The sequence below is a fragment of the Denticeps clupeoides genome, chromosome 11 (assembly GCF_900700375.1).
Source record: "Denticeps clupeoides chromosome 11, fDenClu1.1, whole genome shotgun sequence".
In the NCBI taxonomy this organism is placed as follows: Eukaryota; Metazoa; Chordata; class Actinopteri; order Clupeiformes; family Denticipitidae; genus Denticeps; species Denticeps clupeoides.
The window spans coordinates 19466611-19494511 of record NC_041717.1 but is presented as its reverse complement, the minus strand read 5'-3'; the positions used below and the strand labels follow the sequence as shown (position 1 = coordinate 19494511).

The 27901-nt window shown below is 45.4% G+C and overlaps 1 protein-coding gene across 1 annotated transcript in view; it reads left to right on the top strand.

Moving 5' to 3' along the window:
* commd10 (COMM domain containing 10) overlaps positions 1-27901 on the top strand; it is a 36522-nt gene that overhangs the window by 7439 nt on the left and 1182 nt on the right. The window lies entirely within an intron of this gene.

The window sequence follows — 27901 nt, the reverse complement described above, 5'->3', positions numbered from 1 at the left end:
GAGATGCGGCGCGTAATTAAAGATTTCCGGCTGTTGGAAAAGAGACACTGTGATCGTTTTTTTTTTTTTTTTTTATTCTCCACCCTGCGAATGCGTTGCGTAACACGTGAACTACTTCTCCTGTTGAAATGTGGGGATTTGTCCTTGCAGGCCATTATAAATCCTATAAAATCGGTAATACTGATCCCATTTCAGCCTGAATCAGGAACCGCGGTAATTTGGTAGTGTTTACACTCCCAGAATGCATTGTGGCGTCACATTCCCCTCACCCGCTCTCACCTACCGACTTATAGCACGCTGAGATACTGGGATCTATAGGATGAAAGTGAAGTGATTGATTGTCATTGTGATGCACTGCAGCACAGCACACGGTGACACAACGAAATGTGTCCTCTGTATTTAACCGTCACCCTTGGTGAGCAGTGGGCAGCCATGACAGGCGCCCGGGGAGCAGTGTGTGGGGGGACGGTGCTCTGCTCAGTGGCACCTTGCCGGGTCGGGATTCTAACCGGCAACCTTCTGATTACGGGGCCGCTTCCTTAACCGCCAGGCCTTCCTTACCCCACTTACCACTGGCCCAAAAAAGGGGTGATGATGAAAAAAGATGAAGAGGTGAATTTATATATATCTACATACACTGTGTTTCTCAAATAGAAATTGAAACTCATGCCCTGTGGTGTCATTTTTTTTTTCATTATTATTAAAATAATTCTGGTCAACTGTAAATATGCCAGGACCAAAGACGTGTGTTTGAGTCTACAGTCCACCTACCTTTGAAGAACTCATATCTAAAGCTTCCCGCAGGATATGGTGTCCTATAAAGTCTGTAATGTTTATTGATTCTCGCATCTCATTTCAGCCTGAATCTGGAACAGAGTTTACGCTTCCCAGGGGTCAGTGCGGAATACCGAGCGCCGCATTCTCCTCAGTCCTGACTGACCTAGTGACCTCCGACCACGCGATTTAAAGCACGCTGAGGTACTGAGATCTGTAGGATGAAGAGGTGAATTTAAATACATAGAGGAAAGGGACGCCCTCATGCAACAAGCTTAATCTTGATGGAGGCTCAGTTAAGGTGCCTCCATTGTCTTTGAGGTTTTATTTGCTAATTATTTCTTATTGGTGACATGCTTTGTCAGTTTTTTTTTTCTTGCTGCATAATGTAAAACCTATTTTAACCTTAGATCTGATAAAAAAAACTGTATTATTTTTACTCATAATAAAATGCCAATTTGTGATGTTGCTCTATCGATAAAAGCAACATATCTATCCCCAGTGTTAGATAAAGGTAAATTCAGGTTCAAATGAAGTTATAAGGAGTTATAGTTATAGGGTGGTTGTTCCTTTTTTCATTGTTATTCACTAATTATATCTGGGAATATGTGTCCTTGTAATTGTGAAGAGCGGCCCGTCATCTCAGTGAGGTTTTGGTCAGTGAGACCTCCTCCAGCGATTACCACGGACCTCCTCCTCCAGAATGGTGCGCTTATCCCTGCGATGATGTCATGGCTTTATTTACAGCCCCGGCCACTGGGGCATTCATCCCTCTTTTCACCCCTCCCCACCCGCCCGCCCCATCAGTCCCTTTCAGGCCTGTTTGCCCAGGGTTCATGTACCAGTCCCCGTCACTAGCAACAGATAATCTTTCTTCATTCTTTCCCTTCTCTTTTTCCCAGAATGATACTGCCATGTTAACTGACCCATGAGTATGTACAGACTTATACTGTGGTTTAGTGATTTTATTTTAATCTAAAGAACTTGATTTATTAATTGCAAACGAACGTTTTGTGCATTAGTTGCACTGGTAGCGATTAACACCCATGACAAAATGTTGCACGCTTTTTGTGATTGTTTCAAAAGTACCAGTGGCGGATTAGATTTATTTGAACAATATATACTGCACACTTGGATTGAATGTGACAAGCCGCATTTGTTAGGCAGCTCCTTGTTCTTTTTTTTTTTTTTTTTTTTTTTTTTTTCTTCCATCGGCCATAGACAAATGCCTTTTATTTATAGATGCGGCAGTGAGATATTGCGCTAGCTGGAATCTCCTTCCCACAAGAATGTGGCGAAAAAGACGAGGCCGCCTAACCCTCCGAGGCTATAGACTCCGCATGCCAGACAGTCGGAGCGGGGCTGCCTAGGCGATGCCCGGAGCCGTCGCACAAGAGGGGCTCTCAGGGGCCGTGAATAGCCGCGAGCTTCTCTCCAGCATGGCCCGACCACACGTCCAGAGGAGGGAAAAGTTTTATTGAAGGGGGGGGGGGTCTAACATCTGAGTTCCGTGATTGGTTTTTGTGTCTTTTTCGTGGAATTCCGGCATGTGTTTTTGGGGTTGTGGATCCCAGCGTGTTGTTTCCAGGATACCAGATATGTCGGGCAAGAGTTTTTCGGCTTGGCACAAGTTTATTCACAGCAACCTGAATGGGAGGGGGGCTGTCAGCTGAGTGAGTCCGAAATTCTGTACTGCGCTATTCAGAATACTAAGGTTTTCAAAAGTATCTTTTAAAACCAACACTACAGAATTGTGGACTAACAATCAAGCCTGATAACACACAAAGGAATTTTATTCTTGCCGTTTGGCGTTTCTCTGGCATGTTATTTACAGACGTGCACCGTATTCAGACATAATAATACCAAGACAAAGGCCACACGGACGTCTGAACCAGGCGCTTTTCTGCCGCTCATGGCGTCAGGTGATCACAGGCTGTATTCCAAAGTGTCCACTACTTTTTCTCTTATTGGACAAATCGTCACCAGCCCTGCCCTGACACCATTTGCAGGCTCACTCTACCCTGGAAGGGCGTCCCTCTCTGTATCACTCCTTCCCAACGTTCCCTCCACAATCACCAACCAGAGTTGTAGTGTTCTGCACTACAGAATCTCCCGCTAATTCATTTTGTCCCTTATTTTCAACACCCCTAGCACTTCAACATTAGACTTTAGCGGACCGCGACCAAGTACCTTTACATTTATGGCATTTGGCAGACGGCCTTTTTTTACAAGGTCTGCGATTATGAATGCAATCATTCTGTGCACTCTGTTGTTTTTATGACATAAGTCAGACTTCAAGAAAAGAGTTTAAAAGTTAGTCTGTATTGTCTGAAGAGGTAAGTGTTAATATGAGTCTCTGTCTGCCACCCGCTTAGGTGGATGTGGAGTGGGAAAACCCATTTTTTGTGACGAGAGTCACTTCCTTGGTCAGCACCGAACGCCACGGTCAGCCATTTTTGTGTGACACGTCGGTCCTCTGGCACTACCGCTGATTACAGGGTGTTGGTGTCCCGTCTCAGACGGTCGGTGCGCACGCCGGGATGTTTATTTGTGCTGCGGTGAGCAGTTCCACTTCTGAGAGTCGCCTCGGCCTTGTGTTCTCCATCCAATGGGGATAATGAGAGACTGCATCATGTCCCCCCAGTGTTGTGTGGTGCATATTCTCCACTCTCTGAATCCACGTGCTCCACAGGCTCGCCTCCCTGACCGGCCATATTAAAAACCCCAGTGTGAATGATTAATCTAACGTTATTAACCATTTCTGCATTATAGAATTTTGGAGTTGATCACTTTTTAAAAAAATTTCGAGCTGTCAAAATTGGTGCAATTTATTTAGAAATAGGGGTGTTAGTAGATTAATTGTACATTTTATACATAATCAATTGCGATTAATCTCAGATGTGTTCATTTATTTGAACGTGGCAATAAGCACATTAATTCGCACAGCCACTAAAACACTGGACATTATTTGACATTTAAATAAAACAAAAGAAGACAAATAAACATGAAGGCATCAAAAAACACATGGAGTGGAGTTCTGTACTTAACAAAAAGTGGAGACCTGGTCTCCACAGTCACTGGACCTGAACCCAATCCAGATGGTTTGGGGTGAGCTGGACCAACAAGTGCTAAACACCTCTGGGAACTCCTTCAAGACTGTTGGAGAAGCATTTCAGGTGACGACCTCTTGAAGCTCATTGAGAGAATGCCAAGAGTGTGCAAAGCAGTAATCAGAGCAAAGAAACTAGAATATAAAACATGTTTTCACTTATTTCACCTTTTTTTGTTAAGTACATAACTCCACATGTGTTCATTCATAGTTTTGATGCCTTCAGTGAGAATCTACCAATGTAAATGGTCATGAAAATAAAGAAAACACATTGAACGGGAAGGCCTGTACTGTATATAAACTTAATGGGAAGCCACAAAACGCCTACACCAACACCTCTGTCCTTTGCATCCCAAATAAGATTGTTTGAAATTCGTCACTTGTGTTACCGGCCAAGAACTTGATGGATGAGTGGCGTAATTAGTTCATTAAAAAAAAAAACTGACACCATATTAAAATAATGCCACTCTAGTGCATCTCTTTAAATATGATTTCACTTTGTTACGTTGTTCAACAGTTGCTGCCTAATGAACATTTTCATAATTATGGCTGTCATCATAAATAACTCGGATATATAAACGGTTAATTGTGATATAATCGCGATATCATCACCCGAGTCTCACGCGTTGCCCTCAGAGTGAAAGGCTGGGCAGCATTATTACACCCGGAAATCCCAGCAGCGTCTGGGTGTGCAGCCGCTTGACAGGCGCTCCCCGCAACGTGATCATCACCGCGGAGACGCCATCATCACCGCGGAGACCCCTGCCGCCTTGAGCAGAGCCGCTGTGCCCTCCCGGATCCCCAGAGCTGTTCTGTCGTTCCAGCTGCAGGAAAATATTTTGGGTGGAGATGAAGCGCGAGTGTCACTGGTGCCGCCAGTTCTTTTGAAGAACAGGAAGTGATTCTTTTTCCCTCCTTCCGCCTCCGTGCCCCAGACCGGTGCCAGACCACGTTCAGGGTGCTCTGAGCACAAATGGCCCACTTCCCGTCTCTCCTTACCGTCCAGCCGGAACACCGGTGTTTGCATATGAAAATTGACCCCCGTGGTGGATAACATCTACCCACGTCCGCCACCCATCTCACCGGTCACGCGGAAGGCGGGCTGGTCCGAAAAAGCCCTCTCCTAGGCTGGTGTTGGGAAGGCGAGGCCTGGTTCCTAATGCATGAGATGCCGGCGTGGCACGGGATGATGAATTATGTAAAAGAAACGTCTGTCCTCGACAGCGTCCAGGCCGGAGTTCCCTGAGACGTGGTGCATGGGGAGTGTTCACTGATGCCACTTTTACTAATTCTCCAATCGGATTCCTTAATCTGATGTCGAGGCGTAGAGAACAGAAGCATATGGAGGAAGAAGGGGGGCGTGAGGATGAGGGACATATTGACACGAGGGGGTCGGAAACAGTGGCGTGCATAAGAGCCGCCAATCATCCATATTGGCTCCAGCCCTTTTAAACTTTCGATTGGGAAATGTGCCTGGTGTTGAGATACAGATTGTTGTCTGTATCTGATGTGACATCTTGTGAAGAGCAACAAAAATGGGATCCTGAGTCTGTGTGATTTTAAAATCGCACATCCAATCGGAATTGAACGCCATTGCTCAGGTGGAGATGGTCTGGAGGTTATTGATCTCTGCAGTGAGGACTTCTGCAACCACCAATAAAACTTCCATTCACTTGTTTGTCGGGCATCAAATCGACTTGGCAAAAAAAAAAAAAAAAAAAGTAAAGACAGATTAGAAAGATGCAAAGTGGTGGGGGTGTAGTTTACAAAAGATAAAGTAAGAACGATAGATGAGGAAATGAGAAGGGGAGGAAGGAGATTAGAGGGATCAATAGACGGAGTGGAAGAGATAGACGTGACGTAGGAAAGATGGACGGGGGGATGAGGAATTTCAAAGCACCGGACGGATGACAAGTGACAATTGATGGACAGAATAATAGTAAGAAAAATGGGAGAAGAGGCACGAAGTTGGAGGTACGTTGGGTGAAATGAGCAAATCTGCATATAAACAGGCTGAAGAGAGAAAAAAATGGAAGTATGGAAGATGTTGCATGTCCGGATGGCAGAAAGAAAGAGAACCTTCACATTGGTGTGCATCGTGGTAAAAGAGTCCGCAATCGTTGTGAGAAACGTGTGAAAACGTGATGTTAAGCAAGTTCCTGGCAGTTTGTGTGAAAGTAGCCCAGTTGACCATAATTTTGCGTAACCTGTCAGATGTACTCTGTTTAAATCTCCGGATTTTCCACCGTAGGGTAAACATTGCTGCCATTCCCGCAGAAGATCGTTCAGCGTTCAGTGACGCAAGGTAGAAAAACCTTCCAACAACATATCTGACGGCCGCATCTTGGCTGATTCACCAGTTCTGTGTTCGGCGTAGGATTGATGTCTGTTTTTGACATTTTGTCACGCCGGCGCGGTGACATTTTGAGTACTTTTGCTGTTCGTTCCGTGCCGCTATCCTGCCGAATGATGAATATTCTCTCAGGTCTTTGAAATGCAGCCGGCTCCCGTCTTCCACAGGACCGCTGCCCATCCATTTTTATGAGCGCTCCCGTCCCCGAAAGCCGGGACGCATCTCCATAACATTGTAATGCTGCTTCCGTCCTTCTTGCGTTTAGGGTGATGGATGGCATTCGCCCCGCTAGCTGTACTCTTCGTAGTCTGCATGTCATTAGAAAGATTGGTAAATTGCATCAGAGACGTACCTTTGCTGGTTTTGAGGATTTCAGCGGTGCGTCAGTTTGTCGCTGTCCATTGGATCGTTGGATCGGGATTCGAACCGGCAACCTTCTGATTACGGGGCCACTTCCTTAACCGCTAGGCCACCACTGCCCCGTGTGACCTGAACAATGCAGCCATGGTCTACCATCCTGTTCACTGATGAGTATCGCGTCAGTGTTGCTGGAGAATACGCTGAGGTCAACATGGGATTCGAACCGGCAACCTTCTGATTACGGCAACCTTCTGATTCCTTAACCGCTAGGCCACCACTGCCCCATGTGACCTGAACAATGCAGCCATGGTCTACCATCCTGTTCACTGATGAGTATCGCGTCAGTGTTGCTGGAGAATACGCTGAGTGACACGCTGAGGTCAACATGGGATTCGAACCGGCAACCTTCCGATTACAGGGCCGCTTCCTTAACCACCACAATTGCACCACTGCAATTGTCGTTACTTTACAGACAGTGTTGTCTGGCTAGTACACGTAACGCTGTTATGAGGTTCAGTGACATGAAGCATGAGACTGAAATTCCGCTCTTGAACTGCGCCTTGTTTCTCGTGTGACTCTCTTCGTAATGTGACCCCTAAAAAACTAAAAAAGATATGTGACAAATCACCGTACACCATTTTAAAGTGACATGCGTCATGTTTTGCATTTCTTTGTGTGTGACCGCACTTCTACCCACCGCTCTATGGAATCACAAAATTATTAAATGGCTTAATGGAGATATTTTAAGGGTCTGAATTGGACGTTTGTCAACTGTTCAAAGAGAATGAATTGAACTGTTTGAGCTCAATGTCGGAAAGAACAAATCAATTGTTCAGTTTTTTCTTGTTTTGTCGTTTTGTTCCCCCCACCACACGTTTATGGATCGCCTGCGCTCCTGCTATCCCAGTCCCATCACAGACGACCAAAACCCCCTTTAATTTTAGCCCGAGGCCGGGGATCGGCGTCCCAGGAAAGCATATTTTCTGGGCCTTTAATTCCAATTTGCCCTTTGAAGTCTTCGCGCGGCTATCTGAGAAATCTGCGCTAGATTCCTCCTGCTCCGCGGTGCCGCCGAGGGCCGGGACGGCGGCCACCAATCAGCGAGCGTCGAGCTGAGATAAGCCCGTTTTTTTCTTCATCTCGCCGCGGAGACAAAAGCGAGGGCCTCTCGTCTGGATCGCCGCTATCCGCGTTTCCTCTTTTTTTTTTTTTTCATCTGCGTTGGACGGACGTCTTGTTCACCCCCCACCCCCATCTGCCCCCCACTCCCCCGTCCTAATCAAGCTAAAGTGATGCCATTGTTGCTTACTCTAGCAATACGCTGCTAAGAGCATTAACTGCTCGTCTTCTGCCGCACGGCAGAGGGGTCCGGTGGAGCAGTAAGCAGTTTTGTTTTATTTACGCCGGAGTCTTTCCCCCATTTGTTGCCAGGACGGACTCTGAAGTTGACATTGAAATGAAGTGAAGTGAATTTTTTTTTTGTTTTTTTTTTGCTGACATCGGCCATTTTTACGTACCTTGAGCGGTACCTGCCGCAGATCTTGGCTGTCAGAGCTGAACTCTGAAGTTTCGCGGCTTCCACACCGAACGGAAGTCTTTGAGTCGGGCTGACCCGAGAGTGTCTCGGCATCCTTCACGTTCTTCAAAGGAAGGGAAAAAAAAAAAGTCAGTCTTCGCTCTCCTCACCTGCCCGGGCAAATAAATTATGGATGCCGGCATTCCTTCCTCTCCGAAACGGATGACTTATTTAAAACCTGGCGTCCCTCAGACAAGGACTGTGCCTAGTCCTGGTTTGAGGCCCGTTGAAAAAAATGTTTAATTTATATGGAGATTTAAGGGTGAAGATCACTGTTGTAGCCGGATAAAGGACTAAATGATTGACTGATTTGTAGAAAAATTGGAAATCCAGCCTTATACACTCCAGCTGAGACCGGCTCACCTTACTCACTGTGACCAGTGACCTCAGATATTGACAGGAAGATAATGAGAAAAATCCATATCCACCCCGCTTAATGCTAACGTTGCTGTGAAAATGGAATCTGGGAATTCACTGAAATCTTACAAATCTACTAAATTATCACCCAAAACACACACGAGTCATCCCACGTATGACAAATGATCTAAACTAAGGTTTCCAGTTCAAGGTCACCTGTAAATGGTGGTATTTATATTTACAATGAACTTCAAATTATTGATGACAATGGTATAAACATCATTATATAATGACATATAAATGTCACCATATCTGTTCAGCACTGTCTACTTTTTTTTTTAGCCGGTTAACATCCATAAATATCCAGAACTGATGTGAATCAGTAAATGTGAAGTACAATTAACTGGCTGAATGCTGAGGAAAAAAAATCATATAAACAGCCATATATACATATATGTCAATATCTAACTATCTGCCACACATGAAACGTTCTGTAAATATTCTAATCATATTTAAATGAGATGAAAGGCTTCAGAGACCTGGAACATTGTTTTTAATCCCTATCGACCTATCTAGTTATTTTGCAGAATATTTTTGCATCATTGGTTTTTCTTGAAAACCAAACCTCCCCTGCCTAGTCTGGCCTAGTACCCCTTGTGTCTTTCTTCCTATAGCTGCTATATAATATATAAAGATTAATTATGAATAGATGCATAAAATATACATTTTCAGAAATTGTCAAATGGCAAAAAATGTTAACATGGTGGTAAAAGATGGGTGATTTAATGGAAGGATTTTTTAAGTAGCACTTTTAATGGCTTTCATTGGGATCATTTTGGTCCATGAGCAGCTTAGTGTTTACATACTTATTTTAGTGTCTAAAGTTGAATTTCCATAATTAATTCCAAAAATTGCTTATAAGGAAATTGGCAAAAATGATTGAAAAGCCATGCACTTATGTGACTAGTGAGACAGAAGGGTTGAAGGCAGACTGCAGAAGCCGAGGTTATTTTGCACTCAGGCGGATCTGTAAATACCCCCGGCCCCCCCGGCCCTTATCTTAGACGCATTCACTGGCATCTGAGCAGCGCCAGGGCCTCCGCAGCGCAGCTACCAAACACAGAGCGATGTGGCCAGATAGCTTAATTGGACCAAGACGCTATCAGAGCAGCGCCGAGTCCCGCTGTATTTGCCGGGAGAGACGTCAGGAAACAGATGGCACCGCGTCTCCTGTTGGGATCAGAGCTTCATGCAGACAGAAACTGAAACATATTCTCTTACGCTTATTATCTGTCATCACATACACACACACACACACACACACACATACGTTATTTGTTTGCATGTTTTTTGCACATTTTGCTTGAAATGCTCTTAAATAAACGTCATTGGTTCCATTTTGAAAGTCAGGGGCGGTTCACCAACTCAACCTCGGCCGGAGGTGGGACAGACGGGGTCCTCGTCGTTTTGCTGTTTCGTTAATTAGGCTACGAGGCTGAGCGTGTGGCACAACAGAAATCAAGTTCACCTCGTGGTTCACGGACGTACATAACCTGGTACTGTCAGTGGGCGAGGGGATAGTTGCGAATTACTGGGCCGAGTGCTCCAGGGTGTGGTGCTGAATCGGCACCTTTGCTGCCTGAGTGTCGTGCATCCGTCCAGACGGTCAAGGGGGTCTGCAGTGTCCTCTTCAATTATTTAACGCAGATTAAAGACTCGACTTGAGCGGCTTTACCTGTTTAATGCTTTTTTTTTTTTTTTTTTCTGCAGAATTCTTTTGTCCCCTTTTTGCAAGGTTCCCCCTTGGGCTCCTTTTGTCTGGGACTTGAATGATTTCCCCCAGCGGAGTATAATTGACTTATATTGTTGGACATGCTGTTGGGCCTGCTGTGGGATGGTCAGGGAGCTATTATTGCTTACGCTACGTGTGCATTGTGAGTTCAGACCACGGAGAACCACCACCTACTGCTTGCAGGACAATAGCACAATGCCAGGCTCTCATTACAGAAGTCCCGAATAAATCACTTGGACGGACCTGAATGCCGATCGTGGCTGAAACAGTAGCAGCTACTGCGCCCCGGATGCCAGCCTCATGTGGAGACCGTGCCCATTTACCATGGCGAACAATGCCCACGGCCACAGAGGATCGACTAAGCCGGCCAACGCGGCCTGCCCTCGTGAAATGAAATGTTGCGATTCTCTTGGAATCCGGCTTACTAGTAACATTAAACGGTTTGTAACATCTGGTGTCAGGTCCTGAATCAGTTCATTCTGTAGATGAACTTTAATTTATTTCAGGATTTCTTTTGTAGTTTGTTCGGCTGCTGGGTTGGGCAAATAGTCAAGGTTGTCGGTTTTCAAGATATTTTATTCTGTAGTATTGACTTGTAAGTAAATGGTAAATTGCTATATCTTAGTACTAATTAAAATTCATTACAAAATAACATTTGGGGGTATTGCAAAGAGCCACCTTTAGGCCAATAGTGTACATAGCAGTTGGTCACAAAAGAAAAAAAACTTTATTATTCAGTAATCCTGTCCAAGGATTACATTTACCGCATTTATCAGACACCCTTATTCAGAGCGATTTCTTCGGTGCTTTATCACACGGTCTAAAGATATTATACGGTCCAACTTTATCACACGGTCTATCATTAGATATTAACGATAACCCTCTGCAGTGCACTTTATGCCCAAATCTGAACTTCAAGAGAGGTTTGTTGTCAGTGCAACAATATACACATCATACATTATACAGTAATAGTCTGATCACAAAAGAAATCTGTGTAAATATTACACATTACAGACAAATATAATAAAAGTTATATTCTGATATTAAACGAAAACTTGAATACCTATACAGACTATAAAAAATACAAAACCTTCTGTATACTTAATAAGGACTACAACATATAAGACGCTCTGTGCATTTGTGCAGTGGAACTTCTCAGCAGCCATACTGTTCACCCTGCAGTAACTGCATTATATTATATATTGAATGTTCTTTATTTACTTAGAGCAGGATGGGTTCCGGTTCTTGTGTCTTGATTCCTCTCAAGGTTCCTGTCTTAGCTCAGGGACCTTTTTTTTTTTTTTTTTTTTTTTTTTTACCCCCTTTGCTACTGTTGCCTTGGGCCGTATCTCATTCATCTTAAGCTCTTTTTTGCCCATGCGCATTGTTTTAAAAAAAAAAAAAAAAAAAAAGCCCTTTTACGAATAAAGATTGATTGATTTATGGGGAAAGCAGCCATTTCAGCCTGCAACCAGCCTGCAATTTTCCACTGGCCAGCATAGTGGCGGCATCTCACCCGAGTGAATTAATAGAACGTTATTATACAGCATAATTACGCTGTCAGCTAAATAATTCATGTTCTGCGGATTGCACTGTCACATTGACCTTTTCCTGCATTCGCTGTGAACAGCACTGTGCTTTGGTATGGGAAGATGTAACCAGAGCCAATAAATAAACAAAATGAATGATGAAAAAATTATTAAGTGGCTTGTGTTCAGAATTTGACATCTCTTTTTATTTTCTTTCTTGTCATTTCATAATTAATAGGTTTAAAAAGAACAGAAACCATTAAATAGTCAGTGATTCGTGTCTGCGTGTCCCTGCTGCACGATTAATGCAGCAGCCCTCGGAACAGGACAGGTTGTCGTTACTTGGCGTCATGTGACATTGTGCGGTCGGGGATATTTCCAAACCCATTTCCCTCGGCAGGAAGTCCGGACACATTGCATCCTGCAGGTGATTTGTCCACGGTGGTCGGCATGGTAACGGGGATTCCACCATGCCTCCTGCCGCTCCCCTTCCCAATTTCCCATTTGACTGCGGCTTTCCATGTGTGCGGCACCACCGAAGAGCATTTTCATTTTCAGGCGACATCGATAAGACCCAGAGGGCTGCGGTCAACAGGATTGCACCTGGGTGTGAAGGATTTCGGCGCGCATGCCAGCCCGCCACTTTCACTCCCGGCCGGAAATCCAAAATGTTGCTGAGCTGCAGGTTTCATTAGCATAATGTCTTCATCCGAAGTCATTTAATCCCGTCGCATTTTGACTTCTTGGGGCGGGATGTGTAAACAGCGCGGGGGTGGCGGCTTGATCGTGACTGGCAGAGCGGGGCATCGGCGGCTCGGCCTTGCTGGGAGCCCCCGATAAGAGCCGTCCCCTCAAAAGCTTCTCCGGAGACAGGCTCGTGGGTGTGGAGGCAGAGCCCAGGGAGATAAGACGGGCGAGAGGCAGAAAGGAAAATACCGCCGCTGGTAATTATCTCAATCAGGGGGTCCTCTCACCGAGCCTGCAGGGAAGACCGGCCCAATCTCTTTAGTCACGCTCGCTTTAAAGTAGACTGTTCCTTCTCGCTTTCACTCTTCGCCCTGCCCTTGTCCTTAAAGCTTTTTTTTTTTTTAATAAAGCCTTCCCTTCTTCTGGTTTGGGCCTGTGCCGTCTGTGCTGATGCACGTTTTTGAGCTCAGTGACAGTCTTTCAATGTGCGAGATGAGCAAACAATGTGCAATACTGTATGTGTTCCCATTCGCTCGCCCTTTTAATAGGTATCCCAATATTAAAAATGTTCAGAATGATGATGTCACAGATTTAGAGATGTATGTATGATGTAGTATAGGACTGTTGATTGCAATGAACAAATATCGGTGTATGAGGTTTCAGCTTTATATAATCAAAATTGTATAACACAAAATCAATGTATATATATCAATGTGTTGTCTGATCAACAACAGAAGTTGCTTTTTTTTCCGAAGACACATTCTAATTCTTCCAGCTATTGTAACAGGCCACTGTTTTATTTTTTTTTTACTTTTTTTTTTTATCAGAGGAAAACAAGTGCGTGCCTGTGCCCAGTGGAATTTGTAGACTATAATCTCACGTCAGTCGAGTAGCATACACACACACCGTCTCAAAAAAGAAAAGCTCATGCTCATCATTATTACAAACTAGGACGAAAATGGGTATGATTTGGAGACACGGGGTGGGGGTGAAGTCTATAGTGTGATTATTTATTCATTTATCTGTCTGTCTCTATCTGGATATCCATTGGGAGGTATATATATTTTGAAAATGAATTACAAGTTTCAGTTTAAGCACAGTTTAAGGAGGAATCCTTGCTGGAGCGTAATTCCAGATGGTCCGTAAGTGCTTTTTTTTCCTTTCGTGAAAGGCTGCGTAAATGTGTGCACATATTATAGGTGATGTGATGTGCTCACTATGTGGAGCATCCAGTGATGTCTACAGAATTTCATTGACCTGAAGTGTGTCTGAAGGGGCACTTGGCAACAGTTGACGATAAATAATTTAGACGAATCCATAATGAATTTTTAACCTGACCTATAGGGCATTCCATGGGCTCCCCACTCCTCGTGCTGTCCCACTTTCTAAGGAACGTTGTGCACAAGGTGATGAGGGGCTGCCACTGCATGTGCTCTGAAGCTGGGGGGAACAGACTTTTCCCCCGATTCAATCGCACAGCCGTTCTAAGAGGAGGAAATCTCAGCTGAACGCTTCTTCACTCCCCCCTCCAGGGCTCTAGAATGCGGCCTAATTTCTCAATGGTGCGCCTAAAAAAAAAAAATGAAGGTTGCACCAGTGCGACCAGCCATTCGGGGTGAAAAAAAACCTGTGGTTCACGCAAAAACACGATCAGAGATGGGGAAGGGCGGAGTCCGCCTCTGATTCCAATATTCCTGTACCGACCTGCCTCAGCTTCCATTTTAGTGCTTATGGATGCATCGTCAGGCCGTCGTGATAATCAAGTTCAGGCCCTTTGAACACTCGCACTTTTAATTTAGATTTTCTTTTCATTTCATTTATTATTGCCCATATGCACAGCAATAAAAAAAAAGTGAGAACCTATAAAGAAAATGTGAACCTGTAAATACTGCATTATTAAATGCAGTGGCGTTGAAAATTTGGTGCATCTAACGTTTGTGCTGGTGCACCTAAGAAAAAAAGTGCAAAAGTGCACCAGTGCAAAAAGTTAAGTCTAGAGCCATGCCATCTCTCCGTTCCTCGAAGAGGCTGCAGCGAAGCTGAACATGCTCATGGCTAATTTACTCATAAACGTCACAGCTTAGACCAGCTGCAATGCTGGCGAAGAGCTCTGGCCCCATGCGTCTCAGAACTACAGAACTCCTGTTCTCAATTCATCTCCTGTTTTTTCAAAGCTCAGTGTGATTTACGAAACTTCTGAGTTTCTTGGCTATAGAAGATTCGTCACGGCAATTTCAGTAGCCTCATCATTTCAAAGATCTGTGCTTCTTCTGACGCGCTTGGACCGCTGTTTCAGCGGGGCGCTCCCTGAAGATCAGGAGAACACCTGATCTGATGGTACCAGCCGTGATCCGTGAAGCTGTACCTGGCGCTGGCAGAACTGGAGCTTGGTAAATGAATGGAACTCTCTACACGGTACAGCGCTCCATTCAGGTTCGCAGAACTGCTTGTGGGGGGTTTTTTTTTCCCGCTCTCCTTTCTCCTTACTCAGTAGGGCACGATGCAAAAAAAGTCACCCGTCCATTTTGTTCCAAAATCCCTTATACCCAGTTCAGACTACGTGATTTTTGTTGGATGATCACAACTCTTCCAGCACCTTGTCTAGCGTGCTAAATATCTGGTCAATGGCGAACCCATGTTCCTTCATTTTCCTGAATGTTTTTTCAGAACTGATCACAGAGTTGTGCAAGCAACTCGCAGGGCACTATTTTCCAACTGGCGTTGGAAAACTGCTGTGCTTAACTTTTTGGTTAGAAGACTGAGCCAACGTATGTGGTTTGTGGGATGGTGGAAGGTCAAAGGCATCCTCTCGATTTACATAAATAGGTAAAATATGGGAAAAGCTGCTTGGTATAGTTATCTGTATGTTGAAGAAGAGGAACTAGCTACTGAGCTAGCTTTTTGTGAGCTATGAATGGGGGTCAACAAAATTTCCAAAAGATCTCGCTACAAGTAGCGGAATCACACGCCGAATTCCGGAATGCCTTTTCATTGTTTGCTGTTGCATTCTACCCGGATGCAATTCTGCTATCGTCTAGGCCATTTCTTTTCTTTTTTATTTGCTGGTAAAATGCGCCGTGTTTGATAGTGAGGCACTAGTGTGAGTTGCAGAAGACTAAAGAGAGCGACCGTCACGCTTTTTCTTTACGCCAGTGATCGATTTACTACATCAGTTCAAATTGTGCCCATAGTGCCTGTTTTGTATGGTGCCTTGACGGCCTGACAACGTCGTAATGTTAGCGTGAACCGTATCTCAGTCCGACTACTTTGAATGTTGTGTACTCAGAATGCAGCATTAGTCTTGGGTTTGTCTGTACACCGAGCACCAATCACACAATCAAACACAAAACTAAACTAGTGTATGCTATACTCCTGACAAGCACAACTCCATTGCTCTCTCCGTTTTCAAAAAAGAGGAAATAAAACCGGCTTAAACATCCAATTTAAACCCACACGCTGTATTATTCAGGGCACCCCTCAGTTCACCCATTTACCATGAAATGAAGGAATAATTATTCCAACCTCCGCCGCTATGCTAATGTTCTGCTAATCTGCTCATGAGCAGCTTTGGCTAATGAGGGCATCGTGACTGAGAAATGGCTAGCGCCGATCGGATACGGGATATGCGAACGCTCTCTGAGCACGTGCTGACGTTCTCCAAGGCCGCAGAGTCGAGATAAACAACTGTACTGTTGTGAAGACTTCACACGTTAGAGGCGCGCCTCCGCAACGTTTGGGATGGCAGTAATAGGCCACAGTGGATTCTAAAAATACTGGGCAAAAACACATCTGCTCTGTCTGTGTTTGTATGTACAGTATGTATGTGTCTTATTTGCAAATGATTAATTTCACTATGTATTTATATTAGAGGTGGGCATAGATTAATTTTCTTAATCTAGATTAATCTCACTAATCTTGGAATTTATCTAGAGGAATCTAGAGTAATATAAATTATTCTAGATTAATCTAGATTTTAGATTAATCAAGATTAAAATGGCTTATTTAAATTCTGCCGAAGGCATTCAGAATATGTGTGCTACCCAAATAATGACTAAAAGTAAGTCTTTGAGAACGGGTTTCTCAAGCCAGGTGGCGCATTAGACCAGGGGCTCATCTCCTGTTTCCAAAATGCATCACAAACTGCTTGAGAAAGCTGTTCTACTATGATAGTTGGTGATGAAAATAAATTATGTTCAAAAAGATGTACTTGTGTTTACCAACTGTTTATTCAGTTAAATAGCTGCATCCATGTTACCACGTCACGTTTGATGTGGTAATTTCACAGTTCGAAGACTCGTTCTCACCCCCTACAGTGCAATTCGGCTAGGTATACATCCGCGCTAAAATATCAAGGTGAAAGTCATCATAGTGTAGTGGTTCTTCTTCTGCGTTTTGTAACTTTTTGATTTCGTTTCTTGAACCACAAATGATGAGCTGACACCCAAGAGATTTTCTGTGCAAAGTGTATTCTGTACAAAAAGCAAGGTCGCGTCAGACCATCACATCACACATCGCGTCTTTCTGCACCTCTCTCTACAATATACAGTATTAAAAGAACATGAAAAAAATATTCGCAAAATAACACACATGCTAATATGTACTTAAATTAAAATGAAAGAAATAACTTTTTGCACACAAATCCCACGCACCTCACAACTCACGCCATGTGTCCAAGAGACCTGAACAGGGTCTCAAAAACAAAATAAAAGTCTTTAGAAAATAAAAAAAATAAAAGACACAAGAAAGAAGAAATATACTTATAAATCTAGTGTAACCATTTAACTCCAGCACAATAGCTTGCGTAGTATAGACCCAACTTTGTGAATAGATTAACGGCGATACTTTTTTTATCGCCCGATAAGAGTGTGTGTGTGTGTGTGTGTGTGTGTATGTACACACACACACACACCAGGCTAAACGTTTTGACACACCTTCTCATTCAATGTGTTTTCTTTTTCATGACCATTTACATTGGTAGATTCCTGCAGAAGATATGATAAGCATAAGCTTAATGTTGGTCATGAAGATGTCAGATAAAAAAAAAGAACTTAACCCAACATGGAATATGCTTGAAATGGGCCCAGTTTTTTTTTTAGATTTAGACACGATCACAATGCATAACATCATGGATTTAAAGGATCTGCTTTTAAATAAAGAGACTCATTTAGAGCTCTTATTACATGACGTACATGCAGGTTTTTTGTTGTTGCTTATCGATGTATGTCATTATTCCTGTTTTTGTATTCCAAACTCCAGCTATCCGAGAAGCCTCAGCTTGCATGCTCAACTCGTAACAGACAGGTTGCAATAGCCGTGTTTTACGGAAACCCCCCAGAGAGAAACTGACCCACTTTTATCGAAACGCTGGTAGTGTGGAACTCGCATGAGTGCTGATTGGAGAAAAATGCATTGTGTTTATGAATATGTTTCTCGTTTTTTTATTTTTTTTTTACTTTTGGGGGGGCTCCCAGTACATCACAATGCTATCACGCCTTCTGTAGCTGCTTCCAATTCATGCCACGTCCTTTGGGCCAAAATGTTTGAAGGCTCTTTTCGCTGGGATCTCTCTACTCTTGGTGGTCTCCTGAGATCTCCAGCCGTTGTCCCGCAGAGTTTGTTTTGGTGAAGCTCTGTCTCTTTCTTTCTCTCTCTCTGTCCCCCCGTCACAGTGACGGTGTCCTCCCACATCCTCCTCCTGGCAGAGAGGCCACTGCCGCTCCACTGGCTCCTTAATGAAGGATGGGCCTTTGTTGCATTTAAAGCGAAGAGTCGCCGGCCGTCACCCATGACAATTTAATACTCGTGATGGCTTTCCTGTGTTTCCCCGGCACTCCCCCTGATTGGTTGAATAAGTTATTTCATGCATTTGAGCCGACTATACAATCCGCTCCTGGGGGGTGGGGGCTTTGGGTTCTGAGGGAGCAGTTTTGTCCTGAGTAAAACCATGTGTGCCGTATTACGGAAGCAGCAGCTCCTCTTCTGTTCACAGCGTGATCCTCAAGCACGGCTCTTTCACTGAGAGGCCTGGATGAAAACCGCGAACAGATGTGCGCCCACTCATTTGCGCCTCTTGCGAGCTTGTCTGGCCCCGCTGCATTAGGACCAAACAAGCGCGGAGATGCTCACCATCCTTGGCCGATCCCATCACTGGGCTGGAGACATTCGGGACGACTTTCTGTCAGTTGTTCAGCGATTTCTTCCGAAGAGACCAGATGGTTGACATCAACATGGTCATGTAGATCTTGTTGAGAAGGTGTTGGCCTCAAACGTGTCCCTCTCTTCAATAGGAATGTAACAGATAGAGGCCATTCACCCTAAATTGAAAGCAGCCAGTGCTGCTGAGACCAGCGTCGTCACTGATGTGGTCGGAGGGGCGCGGTCTCCTCTGAACGGCCCCGCGCCACCCCCCCTCGAAAAAATGAGCCGAGTCAGCCGCAGAGAGTGCTTCTCAGGCTGTGTTTTCCATTAAGTCCCCCCTCCACATGAGCAGATTCCCTCAGTGGGAGCTTCGCGGTGGCATGCATCAGCCAAAATCCTACCCTGGTCTTCGGGAGTTTCAGTGATGATATCTCCATGAAAACCTCAGGTCAGGTCAAGGCGCATGCCCGGGCCTACAATCATCAACCTGCAGACGTCCTAAAACGTCCCTTGCAGTCGGTGCCATGGAAGCTTGCTAGATCTGTATGTTGAAGACTTCACGGACATTCCTCAAACAAGTCCAGTTGTTTCGAACTGTGGGAGTAGCTGCTGTCTATAAAAATCGAATGAAAATGTCAGCCATCTTGGGCAAATTTGCTACGCTGCGAAAGATTATGTATGGCGGTAAATCAATCTGGTAAAAACATGGTAGTATGACTATAGTAAACCTAAATATAGGACATGCACACACAAAAAGGATGCAGTCGATAGCTAGTCCCGCCCGTATCGCTTCAGCTGGACCCAAGCCGCCGCGTCCTTCTTCGTGCTTTGGACCAGACGTGACCGCGCCTTTGGATAACACCGCAACCACAAGGGATCTCATTTGCAAACGAAGTAAAGCGCGCAGCACGTGCAGAACGTGCAAACCTGTACTGTTGTCCAATTCACAGTCTAACGCACACATCAGCCCATAAACTAACTTCCCTTCCACGCTCGTACACAGTAACCGAGTTGAGGTACACGTTAAAAAAAACTGCTCATGGCAACGTGTGGGATGTCGTTCATGTATTATCGTTCTTCCAGCGCTTGTTAGCCACGTAGGTTTGTAGGAAGTGGACAAAGCAGAAAAACAACACTGCAGGTTTAGGGTAATACTGAAGAGTTCCTCATTCGGAGCCTTTTAAGGATGCTTTTATTAGCCCCTCGGTGGGGACGGGACCCATCCGTGTGAGAGGTTCTCCCCGTTTCCTGAATTCCCAGCAGGTTTTTTTTTTTTGGGGAGGGGGGGGGTGCCCTGAAAGAGCCTTCTGTGTGCCTGAGCCCCTGTCACTGCACGCCTGGAGGGGTTCGGGACCTCCGGCAGACAATCCGCGCCTTTGTGCAGCGCGTCGCCGCGCTTCGCTCGGCCTACTGTACCACGAGAGCCGTGTGAACGTTTCCACAGGCCTGCGGGACAATGGCAGCATTGGTTTTTCTGTCTCGCGCCCTCGCTCACACATTCTTATTCTGCACCTTCCTTATGGTCCAGAGACCAGTGGACGACGGCCCCTCGGGCCCCGCGGAATCTCGGGGTGTTGCGAGGCACAAGAAGCCTTGGATGTTGGCCTGTTGTCCTGTTTATGAAACTTTTTCTCTCGTTTTTCCATGTCCCTGTTTCTGTCTCATTCCATCCTATTTCTCTCTGGCCGTCCTGTCTGTCACCTGTCCATTTCTGTCTCTATTTATTTAAGACCTTCTCTCTCTCTCTCTCTCTCTCTACCATCAGTCGGCCGGTCTCCAGCCATCTGTCTTTGCCCTCTCCTCTCTTTCCGTCCATGTCCCTCTTTCACTCTCCTTGTCCAGCTGGCGGCCTGACTCTCTCTCTCACTATTTCCCCTCCATGTCCTTCCATGTCCATGTCCTTCCTTCTCTTTCTCTTATTTCTCTCTGTATTTTATGTGTACATCGTTTCCTTCTGTCCCTTCCTTACCCTATTTGTCTTACCCCGTTTTTTTTTTTTTTTTTTTTTTTTTGGGGGGGGGGCGCTATTATAACACACAGTGCATGGGGAGTGTTTGCTTATGCCACTGACAGTTCATTCATTTATAGAGTTATAATTTTCCTAATCGTCTAACAAAGCAGTGTGTGGGGACGGTAATTTGCTCAGTGGCACCTCAGTGGCACCTTGGCGGATCAGGATTTGAACCAGCAACCTTCTGATTACGGGGCCGCTTCCTTAACCGCTAGGACTTAATTTCCCCTATATATACTCTCTCTCTCTCTCTCTCTCATATATATATACACACACACACACACACACACACACACACACACACACACTAGTGCTAGTGGTAGGTATGGCCTAGACGCCAAGGTTTGGTGTTCCCCCTCAACATAGGATCAGCTCACCTTAAATAGAAGGGACATATGGCGTCGTGAATGACAGGAAAGAACCAAACAAACAGCACGGTTCTAAGTTCTAAGCATGGTCTCATTATTACTGTTTCAAGGGAACGCTCGATGAAAAGTAATTTAGTCACTGCTCTAAAAGTAACGTTTATTCAAGCGTTATGACACACACTTCGCGAACATGCCCAACATACTACGCCTGGTACGGAAATATCCCCCTTTCTCTCGCCGTCTGTCGTCCCCAGTGCAGGACGTCCTTCTTCATTAATAAACAAATGGAGAGGCGCGGCTGGATCTGACCGCGTGGAACGTTTCGGATCCTTCAGGAGGGAATTAAGATCCTGGAAAAGAACAGCACCAGCGCACCAGATTCTCTCCGCACGGAGAAGCTCGTCTTTGCAGACATGATCAATTCATTCCAGCCTGGCGCCTCCCCTTTTTTTTAGCATGGCGAGTAAGCTCAGGCTGGCCATTTTCCCTGGGTCACAGCCACGTCCCGAGTGTCATTTTGTTGATCTCTTCTGCCGCGTTCATGGCTGGCCGGGCGCGGGGGGGCCCGCGCATCTCCTGCCTCTAATTGGATCATCTGGGGGATGGACTCGCGTCTCGCTGTCAGTGGACTGCACTGCAATCCTGCCATGGGCGGCTGACCCTCGAGCTCCGCTTCGCACGAGCTGCCCTTTTACTTTCTCCTTTAAAACAGGCAGTGCAGACATCACACACACACACACACACACTCCAGCTTCGCTATGGAACCAGAGTAACCTCAGCAAAACTTCCCACCATGCAATCTGATTCGCTACCTTCAGGTTAAAAAAAAATAAAAAGTGTAGTGATTTTCACATGTGATACACAGCAGCACAGCACACGGTGCACACAGTGAAATTTGTCCTCTGCATTTAACCCATCAACCTGAGTGAACAGTGGGCGGCCATGACAGGCGCCCGGGGAGCAGTGTGTGGGGACGGTGCTTTGCTCAGTGGCACCTTGGCGGATCGGGATTTGAACTGGCAACCTTCTGATTCGTTACCTGCTGAGGCCCAGCTTCCCAGATCGCAACGTACGGCTCGACGTCTCGGTTCTCTCGAAGATTTTAAACAAAAATCTAAGCAGCTCAGCCGCGTCTTATCCAGTTTCCTGTAGGGAAGGGCAGATGGTTTCCCGGCCTTCAGTATGGACAACTGCAAGCAGATCAGAGCAAAGCAGTGGGTGCTGACAGGGCGACTCGTTTAATGCCGATGGTGTGTGGCCTCGGCCCTTCAAACTGCTAATATCCAGGTACGCTCGCTGGTCACAAACCACTAGATCCTCCCGCTCGATGAAAGCTCCCAGTGCACGTTGCCTGCCGATTGCCTCATATTCTGTAGTGGGGACCCACCAGGACATTAGCGGCGGCGGCGGCAGCGGCGGCTTGCTTTGCACACCATGGCTCGTTATCCTGCTGTCATCGGGGGGGGGGGTTCCACTGCCATGTTTAGGTGGGTGGCACGTGTCAAAGTGACATCCGTGCGAAGGCCAAGATCCCCAGCAGAACGTCAGCCTTCTTCCCACAGTGCATCCTGCTGCCATCTCTTCTCCCGTGTAGCTCACGTACTTACCGCTGTCCAGCTTTTACCGCCGGGAAAAGGGTCTAAAGGCTTCAAGAACTTGCTGTAATAATCACTCGTTCCTGAAGACAAAGTTTCTGAAACTAGAAAATAAACATGATTGTTCATGAATCAGCAGATACAATTCTGCTTTTTTTTTTTTTTTATATATCAGATTTTTTTGTCCCACCCAGTGATCGCATCACCTGTCCTAAAATGTGTTGTGTGTGTCACAGAAAGTGAAAGTGATTGTCACTTGTGATACACAGCAGCACAGCACACAGTGCACACAGTGAAATTTGTCTTCTGCATTTAACCCATCACCCGTGGTGAGCAGTGGGCAGCCATGACAGGCGCCCGGGGAGCAGTGTGAGGGGACGGTGCTTTGCTCAGTGGCCCCTCGGCGGATCGGGATTCGAATCTTCTGATTACGGGGCCGCTTCCTTAACCGCTAGGCCACCACTGCCCCTTGATGGTATTGATGGAACTGTGATTGTCACCATTGTCATGGGCAGTGAATGGATAAAGAACAGTGTAACAGGACTCTATAGGAGAGATTTGTGACTTGGAAGTCTGACAAGGCTTCTTAGCAGCTAGCTTATGTGGATTATTTCCGTATTCGGTGGGTTTCTAGGCCGTAGTTTATTTTTCTGTTGGTAGGGAGCCAATAGCGAGACGGCTGTAAATGGAACAGTTCTGGCTGATAAACAGCAGCACGTTTAGCTTATTATTGTGACCATTTCCTGTTGTTACAGATGTAGCTGTGGAACGTCTGGCTTGACGTTGAAATGGCCTACGATCGACTGGGTAAAGGAACAACCACACGCAGAAGAAGAGGTTTAGCAAGGATTAGGGGTGCAGAAAACCTCACAGTTTTGATGGTCTGTTTTGATTGCTGGGCTCATGATATGAATCGAAAATGATTCTCAATTCAAAACGGCCATCAGAACATCTGGTATAAATTCAGCCCCTGAGATGGTAGTTAAAGTTGCATTACAAATATGTGAACTGAAAACCTTTAAACTAAACAACTTTTACTTTACTTTTACTTTACGTAAAAGTAGCTGAAATGAAAACCAAATAGGAGCTGGTACATTTACCTGTAATGTGTGGTGACAAGCGTAACTTCCAAAATTTTAACTAACTGTGAACATTTTGCGTTGGTCCCGTGGAATGTTTCTCACTTTTGGCTGAACTTGGATTGCATCCTCTGGATGACGACGTACCATATGGGTCCAGCTAAAGATAACTATCCGAGCAGAAACCAGCATTGTGCCACCTATAGGATTGGCAAAAAAAAACCCCATTAAAATTGTGGCTTTACAAAATGGGAAATATGAATCAATTTTGTGTCCTATATGAACCATTTTGGAATCGGTAGAGATAGAACCACTATTCTTGTTTTTTTTTTTGCTAGGATGTAGGATATTTTTGACACTTAAATGATTTCTTCATCATGCTTATTCTATCGGAGTTCCAACCATAGGAGCATTAGAACAGTGGCCCATCTGGAGACTCTCAGGCCCCAATACCCAGACAACAGGAGCAATCTTGTCTGTTTAAAATCCCTCCCGGGTTTAATTTTATTCTTCCGGCCACCTTTGTCTCCCATCCCGTTGTGAGTTTGTCCTGTAAACAAAGGACAGACAGGGATTGTCCCTGACTGGGCGCCGCCCCGCCCCGCTCCTGCCCCCGGTCCCCAGTTCAGCAGTTGTGCGTTCCTTCAGCAGCCGTTATTTATTTAGGGCTACATGTACCCTCTTTCTTTCGTCGCACTCGGAATGAATGAATGAAGGGAGCATATGCTGCCTGTGTAGGTGCCTGCAGTTGTCTTGCTTTCGGGCCCTCACCCATAAGAACAGACAGATTGGAAATGCGTGACGTTGTTGTTGACCAACTTAAGTTCCGGTTGGACCCTCTGTATCAGCGGAACGTTCCTCAGCGCCTTTCCTGGTTTAGAATAGGGTAATATATGTAGGACTCAAACCTATTAGCTTTGTACCACGTACAAAATGAATGATATATTTTAAAACAAAGGAGGAACATACGTCCCCAGAGCAACGGAGTGATCACACAAAGGAAGCTTGACGTTTTTGTTTGCAGACAGACAGCTCGGTACAGCAAGAAGCTCAGTGTCCATGGCAACCGGTTAACCCAGGAATTGAGGGATTTTTATTCATAATTAACCGCGTTTGGACGAGCTGGGGGATCGGTTGCCAAAAAGGGAGGGCGTGAAGGAGCGGCCGCGCGATTTGTTCCTGTCCGGATGTCCGCGGGCAGAGCTGACGGAGTGGACGTGCGCTCTTGCAACGTGCCCGTCATTGTTTTCCTGCCCTGAGCTGATGTGAGCAGGCAGATGCACAAATGAAGGCAAAATTAAAGCGCTGATGAAATCTAACCCTGGTAAAGCTTTATCGTGGCCATTTTCTCATTATTATTATTTTTATGGAGTATCTTCACATATGTGTGTGTGTATATTTCTGTGTTTGTTTTGAATCGTGGTTAAATATTAAGTGTCAAGATTCAAGTTGAATTGTCTGATGTCACTTAATGGGAAAGCAGTGGGAAAATAGTTATTATTATTCTGGATTATACAACCTCGCTTGGTGTACCAGTTTTTTTTTTCTTTCTTCCCCAGTTGTCACTCCCACCATTCGTCCTATTTCTGTGAGCACAGGATCTCAGCCTTCGGGGAATTTCTTGGGATGTGATGCGCACCTTCGCCTGCACTCAAAGGCAAACCGATTAGAGTGTGCAGGTCAAAAGGTCAAAGTCAAGGAACGCTGTGACTTCACATAGACTCAAAACTGGTGAAGTAGAGCTAAAGGGAGATTTCTTTAAAATGCATGTTCGAGTGATTTCGTTAGGATTTAGTCTCAAATCCGTTTTTTTTTTTTTGTTGTTGTTTAAGCATTACGTTTACTTTTTTGCTCAAATGTGGGAAATATCATGATTCTGAAATGATGCACAAATGCACAAAAGAACAGCAAGCAGGTCATATGCAGCACGCTGTCGCACGTCGGGCTGAGGTGGATTTAGGGCCACGTCTTCATGTTGACCCAGTTCAGAAAATTCACTTCACTGGTGAACTGATTGGATTTTTTTTTTTTTGAAAGTCATGCTAATGCTATTTATTCATGTATTTAAAGCCTTCAAGTCCATACTGAATATACATAAATACAGTTTACTCTCATTCCTGCGGTTTTATGAACATTGTTAACGTGAGTAGTGTGAATACGGCGATGTATTTTCGCAGCGAGTCGGGAGCCCCGCCCTTCGCATGGGACGCTTGTGACCGCCCAGCTGTCGCTTCCGTCGCGGACTTCGGGCCCGTTTTATCCCCCCCTCCGTCCGCGGCCGCTCCTCTCTCTGTCCTTCGGCATCGGGCGGTGGGCGGGGCCGAGTTCCACCCCCTGACTTGACGAGTGGTGCTAATTAAAGCATCCAGGCGACGAGGGTGTGAAGGAGACGTCCGCTTATGCTCCTCTCGTCGGCGCGGCACCTTGCCGTCTGAGCGAACTCTTCGCGGCGTCATTTGAAATGAACGTATGATGTTATGCAAACCTCTAAATGGTTCCTGTCAGATGAAGCCACAAATTTCACACAGTCAGGACACAACGTGCTAATTGCGAAGTAACGACTCTGTTAATATGACTCAACGTGTGCTGCCATTATGGTGGTAGTAGCCTAGTGGGTAACACACTCGCCTATGGACCAGAAGACCCAGGTTCAAACCCCACTTACTACCATCGTGTCCCTGAGCAGGACACTTAACCCTGAGTGTCTCTGGATAAGAGCGTCTGATAAATGCTGTAAATGTAAATGTAAATTTCCTAATCGTACCCCTTTACTTCACCCCCACTTTATTGACCATTTTCAGTATTATTGTATTATATTTTTATTATGTAATTATACATTGCATTTAATATACAGGGTGGGCCATTTATATGGATACACCTTAATAAAATGGGAATGAATGGTGACATTGAACACATTTTATAAGTGGTCAGAAAGTAGAACATTAAGACCTCCATGTTTGTGAGTTCGAATCCCATCTCGGACCTTGTGTGGGTGTATTTTTCCTGCTCTCCCTCTGTCTAGTTTCCCCCGGGTCCTCCGGTTTCCTACCGCGATCCAAAGGCACACTTGGGTGGGCTGATGACCCAGAGTAGTTTGTAGGTGTGTGTGTGTGTGTGTGTGTGTGTGGCACACTGATCACAAGTCAGAAAGTTGTGCACGTTTTTGTCTTTTTCCGTACACGGCGACCAAGACGCTGCTGCTCATGACCGGAATTTGCCCGATGCCCAGTGGAGCAGCATCGTTGTCCTCCAGTTCACCCCTCATTCCAAGCGAGACCCCTCTCCGTTACGTAACTGTGCCGCTGTAGTCGGGGAAACTATGCGGGGAACCTCTGCGATTTTCTATCTTAAGATGTTTCATCATGCAGCGCAGAAGAATAAATTCGAATGTCACCGTTCGGAGAGAGAAGGACACGAATCCTTTCCACACGGCCTGATGACAAGAAGCTTTGTAAAGGGACGGTTAAAATAACGCTGTGCTGCTTGCACAATTGGGCGCTAATTAGCAGCGAAGCCCCCCCGGATCCTGCCGCCACCGCCCCACAGCACCCGCTGGGCGTGTGTACAGACTTGTGTGTATGTGTGTGCAGATATGGTATTGTTATTGATCGAGGAAGTGTGTGTGTGTGTGAGAGAGAGAGAGAGTGAGAGAGAGAGAGAGAGAGAAGGGAGGTAACACCACCCGAGCTGGTTTTTACTCATCTGTTGGACTCATCTGTCCCTCCTGGCTGGTGTTATTTTCTGGTGTGCACCCAGATGTCAAACCATCAAAACGCATACACACACACACACACACACTCATTTAGACACATGAACCTCACATTGAACTATATGAACAATGTTTGTATGTGATTTCTAATCAATTTTACTGTTTTAGTGGGCAAAACAATTATTTTATTACAAAAAAATACATTACACACTTATTTGGGTAATAATTATATCCATTTATATCCATTTTTATAAAATTTTGGATTTTACTAGTTCATGGCTGTGGTGGCCTAGCGGGTACGAGGACAGAGGTTTGTCCACGACGCTGGTGGGCACGCATGGCACGTGTGACGTGCTGGAGATGCGGGACGCATCCTGACCCCCCTCGCCGCTCTGAGGGGATGCGCTTTCATGTCCATTACGTACACACGTACAAGTGAAGTGAAGTGATTGTCACATGTGATA